Source organism: Stegostoma tigrinum, chromosome 27 (assembly GCF_030684315.1).
Source record: "Stegostoma tigrinum isolate sSteTig4 chromosome 27, sSteTig4.hap1, whole genome shotgun sequence".
NCBI lineage: Eukaryota > Metazoa > Chordata > Chondrichthyes > Orectolobiformes > Stegostomatidae > Stegostoma > Stegostoma tigrinum.
The window spans coordinates 325,344-345,159 of record NC_081380.1 but is presented as its reverse complement, the minus strand read 5'-3'; the positions used below and the strand labels follow the sequence as shown (position 1 = coordinate 345,159).

General features: G+C 48.6%; 1 long non-coding RNA gene across 1 annotated transcript in view; it reads left to right on the top strand.

The window, feature by feature from the left end:
• Positions 1 to 381: 381 nt before the first annotated feature.
• The window catches only part of LOC132211019 (uncharacterized), a 123,347-nt gene continuing 103,912 nt past the window's right edge, over positions 382 to 19,816 (top strand). Inside the window, exons 1-2 of the long non-coding RNA XR_009447303.1 lie at positions 382 to 486; positions 4,893 to 5,005. This is a non-coding gene — a long non-coding RNA (uncharacterized LOC132211019). The remainder of the gene's footprint in view (positions 487 to 4,892; positions 5,006 to 19,816) is intronic.

Sequence of the window (19,816 nt, the reverse complement as noted above, 5' to 3'; positions counted from 1 at the left end):
ATGGCGGCAACATCAGATTCATTGATGCTTGAGAATCAAAAGAATATGACGATAAGATTTAAAATCAAAATCTCATTGAACACTTCAAGGAATGTATTACAGGAAGAGGGGGAAAGCATGTATGACTAATAGAAGGTGGTGGCGCAGATCACATAGACCTGTGTGCTAAAACTTATCACAAATTTCACATTGAATGGAACAGTTTAAACAGGCTGGAGGAAGCAGACATGCCAGCCCAAACTTTTTGAATTTGAGCATTCTGTTCGTAAACATCAGCAAAATTGTTGGAAACATGTTTATTCTTTCTCTTTTATTGCACAGAACCATACGATTAGACTGTTTTGATGAGGAATTTAAAGATTATGTGTCCCATCCGTTTGACTCACAGTTTGGTACCACAGGTTGGTACGATCTTCGTTGGAGAGGGAAAAGGGATGTTCCAGATACAGAAAATCATCAAACCATTTACTACAAAGTCCGTTTCTGGTTAGTATTAATTAATGCAGTTAACATTTTTAGCTCGACATGATTGCACAATGGAGTCAATAAGAAAATTCCATCTGATATTCCACATAAATTTTAAGTGGATGTTAAAGCAGCTCATTTCTTTTTCATGCTGTCTGCTGCTTTTAAGAATGGTTGTCTTATTGTCGAAATGTTTAGCTTTGACTCCATGGCTTCTTCTATTAGCTCACATTGAAACAGATGTTTCTTCAGCCAAAAATGCACGTTTACCCGGTGTAGCTTGACTAACCTTCCCCTGTGGTCGTTCCCCAGAAATCCCCTGCGGTAGCTCCCCTGAAACACAACGATACCATTTTGGATACTGTTCCGGGGGACGACTTAGCAGGGGTACGCAGTAGGGTGCAGGTCTCTGGCACAGAGTCTGTCCCTCTTGCACAGAAGGGAAGCGGGGATAGGAAGAGAGTGATAGTCATTGGCGACTCAATAGTTCGAGGGACTGAGAGAAGATTTGCCGGGAACGAAAGAGACCCACGATTGGTGTGTTGCCTACCAGGTGCCAGGGTCTGTGATGTCTCGGATCGTCTCTTTCGGGTCCTGAGGGGAGAGGGTGACCAGCCCCAAGTCGTGATCCAGATAGGCACCAACGGCATGTGTGGAAAGAGGGATAGGGATGTCAGGCAGGATTTGAGGGAGCTCGGGTGGAAGCCGAGAGCGAGAACAAACAGAGTGGTCATCTCTGGTTTGTCACCCGTACCACGTGATAGCGAGGCAAAGAACAGGGAGAGATTTCAGCTGAAGACGTGGCTGCAGGGATGGTGCAGGTGGGAGGGCTTCAGGTACATGGACAATTAGGGCTCGTTCTGGGGAAGGTGGGACCTGTACAAACAGGACGGTCTCCACTTGAACCAGAGGGGCACGAATATCCTGGGTGGGAAATTGGCTAGTGCCATTCGGTTGGATTTAAACGAGTTCAGAAGGGGGATGGGAAACTGAGGTGTAGTCCTAGTACACAGGAGGATGAGCATAGGGAGGACATGGTCAGGACCTCACTGTCACAGAAGTGTGCTGGCAGACAGCAAGCTGGATTGAAGTGTGACGACTTTAATGCCGGGAGTATCCGGAATAATGTAGGTGAGCTTGCAGCTTGGATAGGTACCTGGGACTTCGATGTTGTGGCCATTTCGGAGGCATGGATAGAGCAGGGTCAGGAATGGATGTTGCAGGTTCTCGGGTTTCGATCTTTCATTAAGGTCTGGGAAGGTGGTAAAAGAGGGGGAGGTGTGGCTTTGTTGGTCAAGGACAGTATAACGGCGGCTGAAAGAACCTTTGAGGACTCGTCTGCTGCGGTGGTATGGGCTGAGGTTGCCCAGGAAGGTTTGTCGACTGAGTCAGTGTGGGTGGAAGTTCGGAACAGCAAGGCAGCAGTCACTTCACTGGGGGTTTTCTACAACCCCAAATAGCAGTTGGGAGATCGAAGAACTCATTGGCCGGCAAATTGTTGAAAAGTGCAAACGTATCAGGGTTGTTGTTATGGGTGACTTCAACTTTCCCAATATAGATTGAAACCTCCTCAGTGCAGATGGTTTGGATGGAGCCGTTTTTGTCAGGTGTGTTCAGGAGGGTTTCCTGACTCACTGTGTGGACAGGCCGAGGGGGGGAGGCCATTTTGGATTTGGTGCTCGGCGATGAGCCAGGACAGGTGTCAGATCTCGTGGTGGGAGAACACTTTGGCGACAGTGACCGCAAGAGCCTCACATTTACCATAGCCATGGAAAGGGAAAGGAGCAGTTACCAGGGGAAGTTATTTCACTGGGGTCAAGGAAACTATGATGCTGTCAGACAGGAGTTGGGAAGTACAGATTGGGAGCAATTGTTCCACAGAAAGGGCGCGGCAGACATGTGGAGGCTGTTCAAGGAGCAGTTGTTGCGAGTGATGTATAAATTTGTTCCTCTGAGACAGGTAAGAAGGGGTAAGATTAAGGAGCCTTGGATGACGGGTCCAGAGGTGCTTCTTGTCAAAAAGAAAAGGCAGCGTACGTAAGGTGGAGGAAGTGAAGGTCTAGCACAGCTTTAGAGTATTCCAGGCCTGCTCGGAAGGAGCTCAAAAGATATTGCCTGTACAATTGTTACCTGTTACAACCTTTGCGTCCACGCTTGCTCATTCAGTGGTGTCAAGATGCCAGCAGTGCATGTACCTTCTCCATCCCCTAATGCCGTCAGCTCACACAAGACATAGTCCTTACTTAAAATCTTCTGATCAACCAAAGTTCATTGTAATGGACATTTTAGTTATCTGTCATGAAACGAAAACTGATTCTGACTGGCATGACCTGCAGTGCAAATGAATATAATCTGTGAAACGAAATTCCTTATGGGCTTGCAGCCGCTACAAATAATTGCTTTTCAAAGACGTTGCAGACATACATTTTTTTCTCCTATCACCTCAGATTATTTTTTTGTTTATGCATGTTGTGTGGGTTTCCAGTCAGGCCCATAAACTCAGGTTGATGCAGTCACTGTTACAACACGGTATTGAAGGAGAATTTGTGATCTTTGGAGTTTCATTCCAGTGTCTGAAGGAGTGCACCATCAAGCCACTTCAGAGCACTACTGGCGACAAATTGTTGCAAGTTTTCAAGTGTGACCGATGGTCACATAAAATATGGCCTTTTTGTTGTTGCGCTATTCATCTTAACTGCACCTTATCTAGTATTTAGGCTTGGAAACGATTTCAATTTTTTTGATTTACTTATTCAAAATCATTTATGATTGTTGTCATGATATCTACAATATGTTATTTTGATTGGACATAGAGGATTGGATCTGTCTTAATGGAAATAATGTATGCGCTTATAAAACTCCTTCTGGGCAAGGTAGTTGCTCAGTGCTGAGAGCTGCTCATGCACTGGGGAGCCAATTGAGATTCCAGTCTTGGGTAACTATCTGTGTGGAATTGACACGTCCTCCCCGCGTCTGCGAGGGGCTTCTGCCAGGTGCTGCAGTTTCCTCCCATTGTTCAAAGATGTGCAGGTCCTAATATGTGATTTGTGAAGCATTTCTTAAATGTTTCAATCCTGCCAGCATCCAGTGCCTTGGACAAAATAACTGGAGATGAATAAAAGATACTGTGCCTTTTGACACCATTTCCTGCTGGATTTTCATCAATCCTGCTTTATATCGGTGACAACTTCCATGACCTTTTTTGATGCTATGTCTGAATTGACAGTCTAGTTCCAAATATTTGTTGTGCAGTATTTCAAGGTCTCTGTTACAGCATACCCATGAATGTCCACTTCAAAAGATACTTCCATATCATAGAATCCCTACGGTGTGGAAACAAGCCCCTTTTGACCCAAGAAGTCCACGGCCACCCTCCAAAGAGCATCTCACCCTGACTCATCCCCCGACCCTTTCCTCAGTAACCGTACATTTCCCATGACTAACACACCTAATCTACACATCCCTAAACACAATGGGCAAGTTTGGCATGGCCCATACACTGAGCCTGCACATCTTTGGACAGTGGGAGGAAACCAGAGCACCCAGCAGGAACCCATGCAGGCATGGGCAGAATGTACAAACTCCGCACAGAAAATCGTCCAACGGTGGGATCGAACCTGGGTCCCTGGCGCTGTGAGTCAGCAGTGCTAAACAATGAGCCACCGTGCTGCACTTGGAGTTAGAGCTTGCTTGTTCCTGGGTGGCCTCAAACTGCCAACCTCCACTTAGTGGCAAAAGTGCTGACCAACTGCACTCATCTTCACTGGTTTTTGCTTTGTATCATTGAATTCAATCCTTCAAACTCTATGATAAATATTTAAATTTCCATTGATGTGTGAGGCTTGTTTTTAGTACGCAGTATTGGTTTATTATGTTTCATTGGTACATAATGAATATTGTATGTATATGCAAATGGGCAAGTTGGTAACGATGCAGTCCGCAGACCTGGAGGATAATAACACTGTCCTTCAATCGCCCACGATGCCCTCTGCAAATTGGTAGAAAACAAAAATTTCTATAAAATTCATCTCCCCTCCCGTCAGTCGATCAAAATTCATTCAGGATTTTGTACAGGCCAATAACCGTAAGATTACACGAGCCTAAACAAAACTACTGGCTCATATTAGTTCAGTCAAGTGAAAGGGCAACAATAGAGGCAGTAGGAACTGCAGATGCTGGAGAATCTGAGATAAGAAGGTGTCAAGCTGGATGAACACAGCAGGCCAAGCAGTATCATCCGGCTCTGCACCTTGTTATCTCAGATTCTCCAGCGCCAATTTTCTGAAGTAGGGTCTCGTCCCGAAACATCAGCTTTCTTGCTTCTCTGATGCTGCTTGACCTGCTGTGTTCATCCAGCTCTCCACTTTGGGCAACAATAGAGTATGTTTTAAGTCACTAGATATGTTACGTGGGTTTGTCTTCCTTAGGGTGGAGTTAGTGGAACCGAAAAAGATGTCTCCCTCACAGCGTTTGTGACACAAGAATTGCATCGTTCCTTGGCGGCCTTTCAACAGAAGAATATTCAGAGATTTCACGAGTGGTAAGAATGTAACTTCTTTTACTTCTCTTTATCTCACTTTTTCCAACAATTGGAAAATAGATTTTAGAAATAACGTCGAGCTGATGAAGTGTGAAAAGAAGAATAATTCGAAGCAGTGGTGGGAGTTGGTCAGTGAGGTGGGAGGAGTGGATAGGTGGGAGAGAAGGCGGACAGGTCATGGAGGCGGGGATGAGGGGAGGAACTAGCGTTTGTGACACAAGAATTGCATCTTGGGATGAGGCTGGCGGGTGGGGAGATTTTGAGGGTGGCAAAGTCCATATTAAGGCTATTGAGTTGGAAGCTCCCGAGGCGGAATAGGAGGTGCTGCTCCTCCAGTTTCTGGGTGGTGTGGTTGTGACACTGGAAGAGGCCCAGGATGGACATGTCGTCCAGGGAGTGGGAGGGGGAGTTGAAGTGATGCAATGATTTGGATATGAAAATAGAAGGTGTGGTTAGTAAGTTTCCCAATGATTGAAGGTGTAGTAGCCAGCCAAGAAGGTCACCTCAGAATACAATGGGACATTGACAAGGGCCAATAAACTGAGGAGTGGCAGATTGAGTTGAGGTTAGATAAATGTGAGGTGCTACATTTTGGAAAGGCAAATCAGGGCAGCACGTATACACTGAAGGTTGTGGGGAGAGTTGCTTAATAAAGAGACACTGGAGTGCAGTTTCGTAGTTCCATCAAAGTACAGCCACCGGTAGAAAGGATATGAAGGAGACATTTGGTGTGCTCGCCTTTATCGGTCAGTGCATTGAGTATAGGAGTTGGGAGATCACTTCGCAGCGATATAGGACGTTGGTTCGGCTGCTTTTGGAATACTGCAATCGATTTTGGTCTCCTTGCGAGAGGAAGGATGTCGGCGCAACATTGAGGGCCGAAGGGCCTGTTCTGCGCTGTGTTGTTGTATGTTGTAAACTTGAAAGGGTTCAGAGAAGATCTACAAGGATGTTACGAGCATCGGAGGTTGGAGGTATACCGTGGGCTTGAACAGGCAGCTCTTTCTTGGAACTTTGGAGTTCAGGGCTGACCATATAGAAGTTTATACAATTACGAGGGACGTGGATACAGCGAACAGCCAAGATCTTTTCCCCGGGTTGCTGGAATCCAAAACTGGAGGGAATAGGTTAAAAATGAGAGAGGGAAGATTTAAAATGGACCGGATTTTTTTCATAGTGGTGCATGTATGGAATGAGCTGCCAGAGGAAGTGGTGGAGGCTTGTACGTTTAAAAGGCATGTGGATGGGTATATGAATAAGACGGGTTGAGAGGAATATGGGCCAAATGCTGGCAAATGGGACTAAATTAATTTAGGATATCTGGTCAGCATAGACAAATTGTGCCAAAGGATCTGTTTCCCGACTGTACATCTCTCTGATTCTCAGTGTCTTTTTTCTTAACCACGTGGCCCATAATTAGAAAAACTTGAATCAGGATTTGGGAATGTGACAATTCTAATTGGATCTGTTTGATGAAATTAACTCTGTAGGTAATGGTGGTTGAATTATGATTTATCAAATTTGAGTTTATTGCAGCATCTTATAGAATAGAGGAAACACATGTAATCAAAATTGAAAATCAAAACTTGGTAAAATTTTGCATTGGAAATACATGACCAGCCATTGGAGGAGATTCATGACCATTGCATTCAAGTGAGAACAACAAATGCGATTCAGTGACTCAGTGAAATTGGATGCAGTGACTGTGTGAACTGGGATGCAGTGACTGAGGGTAATGGGATGCAGTGGCTTATGGAAATGGGATGCACTGACTGAGGGAAATGGGATGCAGTGTCTGAGTGAAATAGCTTGCAGTGACTGCGGGAAATGGGTTGTAGTGACTGAGGGAAATGGGATGCAGTGACTGATGGAAATGGGATGCAGTGACTGAGTGAAATGGGATGCAGTGACTGAGTGAAATGGGATGCCGTGAATGACAAAAGGAGATGCAGTGACTGTGGGAAATGGGATGCAGTGACTCTTGGTAATGGGATGCAGTGAGTGAGGGGAATGGGATGCAGTGAGTGAGGGTCATGGGAGGCAGTGAGTGAGGGTAATGAGATGCAGTGACTGCAGGAAAGGAGATGCAGTGACTGCGAGAAAGGAGATGCACTGACTGAGGGAAAGGAGATGCAGTGACTGAGTGAGATGGGATGCAGTGACTGAGTGGAATGGGATGCAGTGATTGAAGGAAATGGGGGCGGTGACCGATGGAAATGGGATGCAGTGACTGAGGGAAATGGGATGCAGTGGCTGATGGAAAGGAGATGTAGTGACTGAGTGAACTGGGATGCAGTGACTGAGCGAAATGGGATGCAGTGACTGAGCGAAATGGGATGCAGTGACTGAGGGAAATGGGATGCAGTGACTGAGGGTAATGGGATGCAGTGACTGATGGTAATGGGATGCAGTGACTAAGGGTAATGGGATGCAGTGACTGATGGTAATGGGATGCAGTGTCTCAGTGAAATGGGGTGCAGTGACTGATGGTAATGGGATGCAGTGTCTCAGTGAAATGGGGTGCAGTGTCTGAGTGAAATGGGATGCTATGACTGAGTGAAATGAGCTGCAGTGACTGAGTGAAATGAGCTGCAGTGACTGAGTGAAATGGGATGCAGTGGCTGTGTGAAATGGGATGCAGTGACTGTGAACTGGGATGCAGTGTCTGTTTGAAATGGGATCCTGCGACTGAAGTTAATGGGATGCAGTGACTGAGGGAAATGGGATGCAGTGACTGATTGAAATGGAATGCACTGACTGAGTGAACTGGGATGCAGTGACTGATGGAAATGGGATGCAGTGACTGAGGGAAACAGGTTGCAGTGATTGAGTGAAATAGGATGCAGTGATTGAGTGAAATGCGATGCCGTGACTGAGTGAAATGGAAAGCATTGGCTGATGGAAATGGGATGTAGTGGCTGAGTGAAATGGGATGCAGTGGCTGAGTGAAATAGGATGCAGTGACTGAGTGAAATGCGATGCTGTGACTGAGTGAAATGGGGTGCAGTGACTGAGGGAAAGGTGATTCAATGACTGTGGGAAATGCCAAGATGTGACTGAGGAAAGGAGATGCAGTGACTGTGGGAAATGGGATGCCGTGTCTGTGGGAAACGGGATGCGGTGACTGTGGGAAACGGGATGCGGTGACTGTGGGGAATGTGATGCAGTGACAGCGTGAAATGGGATGCAGTGACAGCGTGAAATGGGATGCAGTGACTGAGATAAATGGGATGCAGTGACTGATGTAAATGGGATGCAGTGAGTGAGGGAAAGGAGATGCAGTGCCTGTGGAAACGGGATGCTGCGACTGAGGGTAATGAGTATGCAGTGACTGTGGGAAATGGGATGCAGTGACTGAGTGAAATGGGATGCAGTGACTGAATGGAATGGGATGCAGGGACTGAGGGAAATTGGATGCTGTGACTCAGTGGAATGGGATGCAGTTACTGAGGGAAAGGTGATTCAGTGACTGTGGGAAATGGCAAGCTGTGACTGAGGAAAGGAGATGCAGTGACTGTGGGAAATGGGACGCAATGACGGAGGGAAATGGGACGCAGTGACTGAGTGAAATGGGATGCAGTGGCTCAGTGAAATGGGATGCAGTGGCTGAGTGAAATGGGATGCCGTGGCTGAGTGAAATGGGATGCCGTGGCTGAGTGAAATGGGACGCAGTGACCGAGTGAAACGGGGTGCAGTGACTGAGGGAAATGGGAGGCAGTGGCTGAGTGAAATGGGATGCAGTCACTGAGGGAAATGGGATGCAGTGATGGATGGTAATGGGATGCAGTGACTGAGTGAAATGGGATGCAGTAAAATGGGATGCAGTTACTGAATGAAATGGGATGTAGTGACTGAATGAAATGGGGTGCAGTGACTGAGGGGAATGGGTGCAGTGACTGAGGGAAATGGCTGCAGTGACTCAGGGTAATGGGATGCACTGACTGAGTGAAATGTGATGCAGTGGCTGAGTGAAATGGGATGCAGCCACTGAGTGAAATGGGATGCAGTGACTGAGTGAAATGGGATGCAGTGGCTGAGTGAAATGGGATGCAGTGACTGAGTGAAATGGGATGCAGTGACTGACTGACTGAAATGGGATGTAGTGAGTGAGTGAAATGGGAAGCAGTGACCGAGGGAAATGGAATGCGGTGACTGTGGGGAATAGGGTGCGGTGACTAACGGAAACGGATGCACTGTCTCAGCTGAATAGTGTTCACTGTCTTCGTTAAATGGGATGCAGTGACTGAGGGAAATGGGAGTCAGTGACTGACTGAAATGGGAGGGAGTGACTGATTGAAATGGGAGGGAGTGACTGACTGAAATGGGAGGGAGTGACTGAGTGAAATGGGAGGCAGTGACTGAGTGAATTGGGAGGCAGTGACTGAGTGAAGTGGAAGGCAGTGACTGAGTGAAATGGGATGCAGTGACTGAGTGAAATGTGATGCAGTGATTGAGTGAAATGGGATGCAGTGACTGACTGAAATGGGAAGCAGTGGCTGAGTGAAATGGGATGCAGTGACTGAGTGAAATGGGATGCAGTGACTGAGTGAAATGGGATGCAGTGACTGAGTGAAATGGGATGCAGTGGCTGAGTGAAATGGGATGCAGTGACTGAGTGAAATGCGATGCAGTGACTGAGGGAAATGGGACGCAGTGACTGAGTGTAATGGGACGCAGTGACTGAGTGTAATGGGACGAATTGACTGAGTGAAATGGGACGCAGTCACTGAGTGAAATGGGATGCTGTGACTGAGGGAAATGTGATGCAGTGTCTGTGTGAAATGTGATGCAGTGACTGAGGGTAATGGGATGCAGTGGCTGATGGAAATGGGTTGCAGTGACTTAGTGAAATGGGAGGCAGTGACTGAGTGAAATGGGAGGCAGTGACTGAGTGAAATGGGAGGCAGTGACTGAGGGGAATGGGATGCAGTGGCTGATGGAAATGGGAGGCAGTGACTGAGGGGAATGGGATGCAGTGGCTGAGGGGAAGGAGATGTAGTGACTGAGGGGAAGGAGCTGCAGTGACTGTGGGAAATGGAATGCTGTGTCTGAGTGTAATGGGTTGCACTGTCTCAGTTCAATAAGATTCACTGTCTCAGTTAAATGGGATGCAGTGACTGAGTGAAATGGGATGCTCTGACTGAGTGAAGTGGGATGCTGTGACTTAGGGACATGGGATGCTGTGACTGAGGATAATGCGATGCAGTGACTGAGGGAATGGAGATGCAGTGACTGTGGGAAATGGGTTGCAATGACTGAGTGAAATGGGATGCTGTGACAGAGGGAAAGGAGACGCACTGAATGTGGGAAATGGGATGCAGTGACTGAGTGAAATGGGGTGCAGTGACTGAGTGAAATGGGATGCAGTGACTGAGTGAAATGGGATGCAGTGACTGACTGAAATGGGATGGAGTGTATGAGTGAAATGGGATGGAGTGACTGAGTGAAATGGGAGTCAGTGACTGAGTGAAATGGGAGGCAGTGACTGACTGAAATGGGATGCAGTGACTGAGTGAAATGGGATGCAGTGACTGAGTGAAATGGGATGCAGTGACTGAGTGAAATGGGGTGCAGTGACTGAGTGAAATGGGACGCAGTGACTGAGTGAAATGGGATGCAGTGACTGAGTGAAATGGGATGCAGTGACTGAGTGTAATGGGATGCAGTGACTGAGTGAAATGGGATGCGGTGGCTGAGGGAAATGGGATGTAGTGACTGAGAGAAATGGGACGCAGTGACTTAGGGAAATGGGACGCAGTGACTGGGGGAAATGGGACGCAGTGGCTGAGTGAAATGGGATGCAGTTACTGAGTGAAATGGGATGCAGTGACTGAGGGCAATGGGATGCAGTGATTGAGGGAAATGGGATCAAGTGACTGAGTGAAATGGGATGCGGTGACTGAGGGAAATGGAATGTGGTGACTGTGGGGAATAGGGTGCGGTGACTGACGGAAACGGATGCACTGTCTCAGCTGAATAGTACTCACTGTCTCTGTTAAGTGGGATGCAGTGACTGAGGGAAATGGGATCAAGTGACTGAGTGAAATGGGATGCGGTGACTGAGGGAAATGGAATGTGGTGACTGTGGGGAATAGGGTGCGGTGACTGACGGAAACGGATGCACTGTCTCAGCTGAATAGTACTCACTGTCTCTGTTAAGTGGGATGCAGTGACTGAGGGGCAGGAGATGCAGTGAATGTGGGGAATGGGATGCAGTGACTGAGGGAAATGAGATGCAGTGACTGAGGAAAATGAGATGCAGTGACTGAGGGAAAGGAGATGCAGTGACTGTGGGAAATGGAATGCTGTGACTGAGGGTAATGGGATGCACCGTCTCAGTTCAATGAGTTTCTCTGTCTCAGTTAAATGGGATGCAGTGACTGAGTGAAATGGGATTCTCTGACTGAGTGAAATGGGATGCTGTGACTGAGGGAAAGGAGATGCAGGGACTGTGGGAAATCGATTGCAGTGACTGTGGGAAATCGATTGCAGTGACTGTGGGAAATCGTTTTCAGTGACTGTGGGAAATGGGTTGCAGTGACTGAGGGAAATGGGAGGCAGTGACTGAGTGAAGTGGGAGGCAGTGACTGCGTGAAGTGGGAGGCAGTGACTGCGTGAAGTGGGATGCACTCACTGAGTGAAATGGGATGCTGTGACTGATGGAAATGGGATACTGTGACTGAGGGTAATGTGATGCAGTGACTGAGGGTAATGGGATGCAGTGACTGAGGGAAATGGGATGCACTGACTGAGGGAAATGGGATGCAGTGTCTGAGTGAAATAGTTTGCAGTGACTGCGGGAAATGGGTTGTAGTGACTGAGGGAAATGGGATGCAGTGACTGATGGAAAATGGATGCAGTGACTGAGTGAAATGGGATGCAGTGAATGACAAAAGGAGATGCAGTGACTGTGGGAAATGGGATGCAGTGACTCTTGGTAATGGGATGCAGTGAGTGAGGGTAATGGGATGCAGTGAGTGAGGGTCATGGGAGGCAGTGAGTGAGGGTAATGAGATGCAGTGACTGCAGGAAAGGAGATGCAGTGACTGCGAGAAAGGAGATGCACTGACTGAGGGAAAGGAGATGCAGTGACTGAGTGAGATGGGATGCAGTGACTGAGTGGAATGGGATGCAGTGATTGAAGGAAATGGGGGCGGTGACCGATGGAAATGGGATGCAGTGACTGAGGGAAATGGGATGCAGTGGCTGATGGAAAGGAGATGTAGTGACTGAGTGAACTGGGATTCAGTGACTGAGCGAAATGGGATGCAGTGACTGAGGGAAATGGGATGCAGTGACTGAGGGAAATGGGATGCAGTGACTGAGGGTAATGGGATGCAGTGACTGATGGTAATGGGATGCAGTGACTAAGGGTAATGGGATGCAGTGACTGATGGTAATGGGATGCAGTGTCTCAGTGAAATGGGGTGCAGTGACTGATGGTAATGGGATGCAGTGTCTCAGTGAAATGGGGTGCAGTGTCTGAGTGAAATGGGATGCTATGACTGAGTGAAATGAGCTGCAGTGACTGAGTGAAATGAGCTGCAGTGACTGAGTGAAATGGGATGCAGTGGCTGTGTGAAATGGGATGCAGTGACTGTGAACTGGGATGCAGTGTCTGTTTGAAATGGGATCCTGCGACTGAAGTTAATGGGATGCAGTGACTGAGGGAAATGGGATGCAGTGACTGATTGAAATGGAATGCACTGACTGAGTGAACTGGGATGCAGTGACTGATGGAAATGGGATGCAGTGACTGAGGGAAACAGGTTGCAGTGATTGAGTGAAATAGGATGCAGTGATTGAGTGAAATGCGATGCCGTGACTGAGTGAAATGGAAAGCATTGGCTGATGGAAATGGGATGTAGTGGCTGAGTGAAATGGGATGCAGTGGCTGAGTGAAATAGGATGCAGTGACTGAGTGAAATGCGATGCTGTGACTGAGTGAAATGGGGTGCAGTGACTGAGGGAAAGGTGATTCAATGACTGTGGGAAATGCCAAGATGTGACTGAGGAAAGGAGATGCAGTGACTGTGGGAAATGGGATGCCGTGTCTGTGGGAAACGGGATGCGGTGACTGTGGGAAACGGGATGCGGTGACTGTGGGGAATGTGATGCAGTGACAGCGTGAAATGGGATGCAGTGACAGCGTGAAATGGGATGCAGTGACTGAGATAAATGGGATGCAGTGACTGATGTAAATGGGATGCAGTGAGTGAGGGAAAGGAGATGCAGTGCCTGTGGAAACGGGATGCTGCGACTGAGGGTAATGAGTATGCAGTGACTGTGGGAAATGGGATGCAGTGACTGAGTGAAATGGGATGCAGTGACTGAATGGAATGGGATGCAGGGACTGAGGGAAATTGGATGCTGTGACTCAGTGGAATGGGATGCAGTTACTGAGGGAAAGGTGATTCAGTGACTGTGGGAAATGGCAAGCTGTGACTGAGGAAAGGAGATGCAGTGACTGTGGGAAATGGGACGCAATGACGGAGGGAAATGGGACGCAGTGACTGAGTGAAATGGGATGCAGTGGCTCAGTGAAATGGGATGCAGTGGCTGAGTGAAATGGGATGCCGTGGCTGAGTGAAATGGGATGCCGTGGCTGAGTGAAATGGGACGCAGTGACCGAGTGAAACGGGGTGCAGTGACTGAGGGAAATGGGAGGCAGTGGCTGAGTGAAATGGGATGCAGTCACTGAGGGAAATGGGATGCAGTGATGGATGGTAATGGGATGCAGTGACTGAGTGAAATGGGATGCAGTAAAATGGGATGCAGTTACTGAATGAAATGGGATGTAGTGACTGAATGAAATGGGGTGCAGTGACTGAGGGGAATGGGTGCAGTGACTGAGGGAAATGGCTGCAGTGACTCAGGGTAATGGGATGCACTGACTGAGTGAAATGTGATGCAGTGGCTGAGTGAAATGGGATGCAGCCACTGAGTGAAATGGGATGCAGTGACTGAGTGAAATGGGATGCAGTGGCTGAGTGAAATGGGATGCAGTGACTGAGTGAAATGGGATGCAGTGACTGACTGACTGAAATGGGATGTAGTGAGTGAGTGAAATGGGAAGCAGTGACCGAGGGAAATGGAATGCGGTGACTGTGGGGAATAGGGTGCGGTGACTAACGGAAACGGATGCACTGTCTCAGCTGAATAGTGTTCACTGTCTTCGTTAAATGGGATGCAGTGACTGAGGGAAATGGGAGTCAGTGACTGACTGAAATGGGAGGGAGTGACTGATTGAAATGGGAGGGAGTGACTGACTGAAATGGGAGGGAGTGACTGAGTGAAATGGGAGGCAGTGACTGAGTGAATTGGGAGGCAGTGACTGAGTGAAGTGGAAGGCAGTGACTGAGTGAAATGGGATGCAGTGGCTGAGTGAAATGTGATGCAGTGATTGAGTGAAATGGGATGCAGTGACTGACTGAAATGGGAAGCAGTGGCTGAGTGAAATGGGATGCAGTGACTGAGTGAAATGGGATGCAGTGACTGAGTGAAATGGGATGCAGTGACTGAGTGAAATGGGATGCAGTGGCTGAGTGAAATGGGGTGCAGTGACTGAGTGAAATGCGATGCAGGGACTGAGGGAAATGGGATGCTGTGACTCAGTGGAATGGGATGCAGTGACTGTGGGAAAGGTGATTCAGTGACTGTGGGAAATGGCAAGCTGTGACTGAGGAAAGGAGATGCAGTGACTGTGGGAAATGGGACACAATGACGGAGGAAAATGGGACGCAGTGACTGAGTGAAATGGGATGCAGTGGCTCAGTGAAATGGGATGCAGTCACTGAGTGAAATGGGATGCCGTGGCTGAGTGAAATGGGACGCAGTGGCTGAGTGAAATCAGACGCAGTGACTGAGGGAAATGGGATGCAGTGACTGAGTGAAAAGGCAGGCAGTGACTGAGTGAAATGGCAGGCAGTGACTGAGTGAAATGGGAGGCAGTGACTGAGTGAAATGGGAGGCAGTGGCTGAGTGAAATGGGAGGCAGTGGCTGAGTGAAATGGGAGGCAGTGACTGAGTGAAATGGGAGGCAGTGGCTGAGTGAAATGGGAGGCAGTGGCTGAGTGAAATGGGAGGCAGTGACTGAGTGAAATGCGATGCAGTTACTGCCAAAAGGAGATGCAGTGACTGAGTGAAGTGGGTGGCAGTGACTGAGTGAAATGGGTGGCAGTGACTGAGTGAAATGGGTGGCAGTGACTGGGTGAAATGGGTGGCAGTGACTGGGTGAAGTGGGAGGCAGTGACTGGGTGAAGTGGGAGGCAGTGACTGGGTGAAGTGGGAGGCAGTGACTGTGTGAAGTGGGAGGCAGTGACTGAGTGAAATGGGATGCACTCACTGAGTGAATTGGGATGCTGTGACTGATGGAAATGGGATACTGTGACTGAGGGTAATGGGATGCAGTGACTGTGGGAAATGGGTTGCAGTGACTGAGGGTAATGGGTTGCAGTGACTGAGGGAAATGGGACGCAGTGACTGAGTGTAATGGGATGCAGTGACTGAGTGTAATGGGACGAATTGACTGAGTGAAATGGGACGCAGTCACTGAGTGAAATGGGATGCTGTGACTGAGGGAAATGTGATGCAGTGTCTGTGTGAAATGTGATGCAGTGACTGAGGGTAATGGGATGCAGTGGCTGATGGAAATGGGTTGCAGTGACTTAGTGAAATGGGAGGCAGTGACTGAGTGAAATGGGAGGCAGTGACTGAGTGAAATGGGAGGCAGTGACTGAGGGGAATGGGATGCAGTGGCTGATGGAAATGGGATGCAGTGGCTGATGGAAATGGGAGGCAGTGACTGAGGGGAATGGGATGCAGTGGCTGAGGGGAAGGAGATGATGTGACTGAGGGGAAGGAGCTGCAGTGACTGTGGGAAATGGAATGCTGTGTCTGAGTGTAATGGGTTGCACTGTCTCAGTTCAATAAGATTCACTGTCTCAGTTAAATGGGATGCAGTGACTGAGTGAAATGGGATGCTCTGACTGAGTGAAGTGGGATGCTGTGACTTAGGGACATGGGATGCTGTGACTGAGGATAATGCGATGCAGTGACTGAGGGAATGGAGATGCAGTGACTGTGGGAAATGGGTTGCAATGACTGAGTGAAATGGGATGCTGTGACAGAGGGAAAGGAGACGCACTGAATGTGGGAAATGGGATGCAGTGACTGAGTGAAATGGGGTGCAGTGACTGAGTGAAATGGGATGCAGTGACTGAGTGAAATGGGATGCAGTGACTGACTGAAATGGGATGGAGTGTATGAGTGAAATGGGATGGAGTGACTGAGTGAAATGGGAGTCAGTGACTGAGTGAAATGGGAGGCAGTGACTGACTGAAATGGGATGCAGTGACTGAGTGAAATGGGATGCAGTGACTGAGTGAAATGGGATGCAGTGACTGAGTGAAATGGGGTGCAGTGACTGAGTGAAATGGGACGCAGTGACTGAGTGAAATGGGATGCAGTGACTGAGTGAAATGGGATGCAGTGACTGAGTGTAATGGGATGCAGTGACTGAGTGAAATGGGATGCGGTGGCTGAGGGAAATGGGATGTAGTGACTGAGAGAAATGGGACGCAGTGACTTAGGGAAATGGGACGCAGTGACTGGGGGAAATGGGACGCAGTGGCTGAGTGAAATGGGATGCAGTTACTGAGGGCAATGGGATGCAGTGACTGAGGGCAATGGGATGCAGTGACTGAGGGCAATGGGATGCAGTGATTGAGGGAAATGGGATCAAGTGACTGAGTGAAATGGGATGCGGTGACTGAGGGAAATGGAATGTGGTGACTGTGGGGAATAGGGTGCGGTGACTGACGGAAACGGATGCACTGTCTCAGCTGAATAGTACTCACTGTCTCTGTTAAGTGGGATGCAGTGACTGAGGGAAATGGGATCAAGTGACTGAGTGAAATGGGATGCGGTGACTGAGGGAAATGGAATGTGGTGACTGTGGGGAATAGGGTGCGGTGACTGACGGAAACGGATGCACTGTCTCAGCTGAATAGTACTCACTGTCTCTGTTAAGTGGGATGCAGTGACTGAGGGGCAGGAGATGCAGTGAATGTGGGGAATGGGATGCAGTGACTGAGGGAAATGAGATGCAGTGACTGAGGGAAAGGAGATGCAGTGACTGTGGGAAATGGAATGCTGTGACTGAGGGTAATGGGATGCACCGTCTCAGTTCAATGAGTTTCTCTGTCTCAGTTAAATGGGATGCAGTGACTGAGTGAAATGGGATTCTCTGACTGAGTGAAATGGGATGCTGTGACTGAGGGAAAGGAGATGCAGGGACTGTGGGAAATCGATTGCAGTGACTGTGGGAAATCGATTGCAGTGACTGTGGGAAATCGTTTTCAGTGACTGTGGGAAATGGGTTGCAGTGACTGAGGGAAATGGGAGGCAGTGACTGAGTGAAGTGGGAGGCAGTGACTGCGTGAAGTGGGAGGCAGTGACTGCGTGAAGTGGGATGCACTCACTGAGTGAAATGGGATGCTGTGACTGATGGAAATGGGATACTGTGACTGAGGGTAATGTGATGCAGTGACTGAGGGTAATGGGATGCAGTGACTGAGGGAAATGGGATGCACTGACTGAGGGAAATGGGATGCAGTGTCTGAGTGAAATAGTTTGCAGTGACTGCGGGAAATGGGTTGTAGTGACTGAGGGAAATGGGATGCAGTGACTGATGGAAATGGGATGCAGTGACTGAGTGAAATGGGATGCAGTGAATGACAAAAGGAGATGCAGTGACTGTGGGAAATGGGATGCAGTGACTCTTGGTAATGGGATGCAGTGAGTGAGGGTAATGGGATGCAGTGAGTGAGGGTCATGGGAGGCAGTGAGTGAGGGTAATGAGATGCAGTGACTGCAGGAAAGGAGATGCAGTGACTGCGAGAAAGGAGATGCACTGACTGAGGGAAAGGAGATGCAGTGACTGAGTGAGATGGGATGCAGTGACTGAGTGGAATGGGATGCAGTGATTGAAGGAAATGGGGGCAGTGACCGATGGAAATGGGATGCAGTGACTGAGGGAAATGGGATGCAGTGGCTGATGGAAAGGAGATGTAGTGACTGAGTGAACTGGGATTCAGTGACTGAGCGAAATGGGATGCAGTGACTGAGCGAAATGGGATGCAGTGACTGAGGGAAATGGGATGCAGTGACTGAGGGTAATGGGATGCAGTGACTGATGGTAATGGGATGCAGTGACTAAGGGTAATGGGATGCAGTGACTGATGGTAATGGGATGCAGTGTCTCAGTGAAATGGGGTGCAGTGACTGATGGTAATGGGATGCAGTGTCTCAGTGAAATGGGGTGCAGTGTCTGAGTGAAATGGGATGCTATGACTGAGTGAAATGAGCTGCAGTGACTGAGTGAAATGAGCTGCAGTGACTGAGTGAAATGAGCTGCAGTGACTGAGTGAAATGGGATGCAGTGGCTGTGTGAAATGGGATGCAGTGACTGTGAACTGGGATGCAGTGTCTGTTTGAAATGGGATCCTGCGACTGAAGTTAATGGGATGCAGTGACTGAGGGAAATGGGATGCAGTGACTGATTGAAATGGAATGCACTGACTGAGTGAACTGGGATGCAGTGACTGATGGAAATGGGATGCAGTGACTGAGGGAAACAGGTTGCAGTGATTGAGTGAAATAGGATGCAGTGATTGAGTGAAATGCGATGCCGTGACTGAGTGAAATGGAAAGCATTGGCTGATGGAAATGGGATGTAGTGGCTGAGTGAAATGGGATGCAGTGGCTGAGTGAAATAGGATGCAGTGACTGAGTGAAATGCGATGCTGTGACTGAGTGAAATGGGGTGCAGTGACTGAGGGAAAGGTGATTCAATGACTGTGGGAAATGCCAAGATGTGACTGAGGAAAGGAGATGCAGTGACTGTGGGAAATGGGATGCCGTGTCTGTGGGAAACGGGATGCGGTGACTGTGGGAAACGGGATGCGGTGACTGTGGGGAATGTGATGCAGTGACAGCGTGAAATGGGATGCAGTGACAGCGTGAAATGGGATGCAGTGACTGAGATAAATGGGATGCAGTGACTGATGTAAATGGGATGCAGTGAGTGAGGGAAAGGAGATGCAGTGCCTGTGGAAACGGGATGCTGCGACTGAGGGTAATGAGTATGCAGTGACTGTGGGAAATGGGATGCAGTGACTGAGTGAAATGGGATGCAGTGACTGAATGGAATGGGATGCAGGGACTGAGGGAAATTGGATGCTGTGACTCAGTGGAATGGGATGCAGTTACTGAGGGAAAGGTGATTCAGTGACTGTGGGAAATGGCAAGCTGTGACTGAGGAAAGGAGATGCAGTGACTGTGGGAAATGGGACGCAATGACGGAGGGAAATGGGACGCAGTGACTGAGTGAAATGGGATGCAGTGGCTCAGTGAAATGGGATGCAGTGGCTGAGTGAAATGGGATGCCGTGGCTGAGTGAAATGGGATGCCGTGGCTGAGTGAAATGGGACGCAGTGACCGAGTGAAACGGGGTGCAGTGACTGAGGGAAATGGGAGGCAGTGGCTGAGTGAAATGGGATGCAGTCACTGAGGGAAATGGGATGCAGTGATGGATGGTAATGGGATGCAGTGACTGAGTGAAATGGGATGCAGTAAAATGGGATGCAGTTACTGAATGAAATGGGATGTAGTGACTGAATGAAATGGGGTGCAGTGACTGAGGGGAATGGGTGCAGTGACTGAGGGAAATGGCTGCAGTGACTCAGGGTAATGGGATGCACTGACTGAGTGAAATGTGATGCAGTGGCTGAGTGAAATGGGATGCAGCCA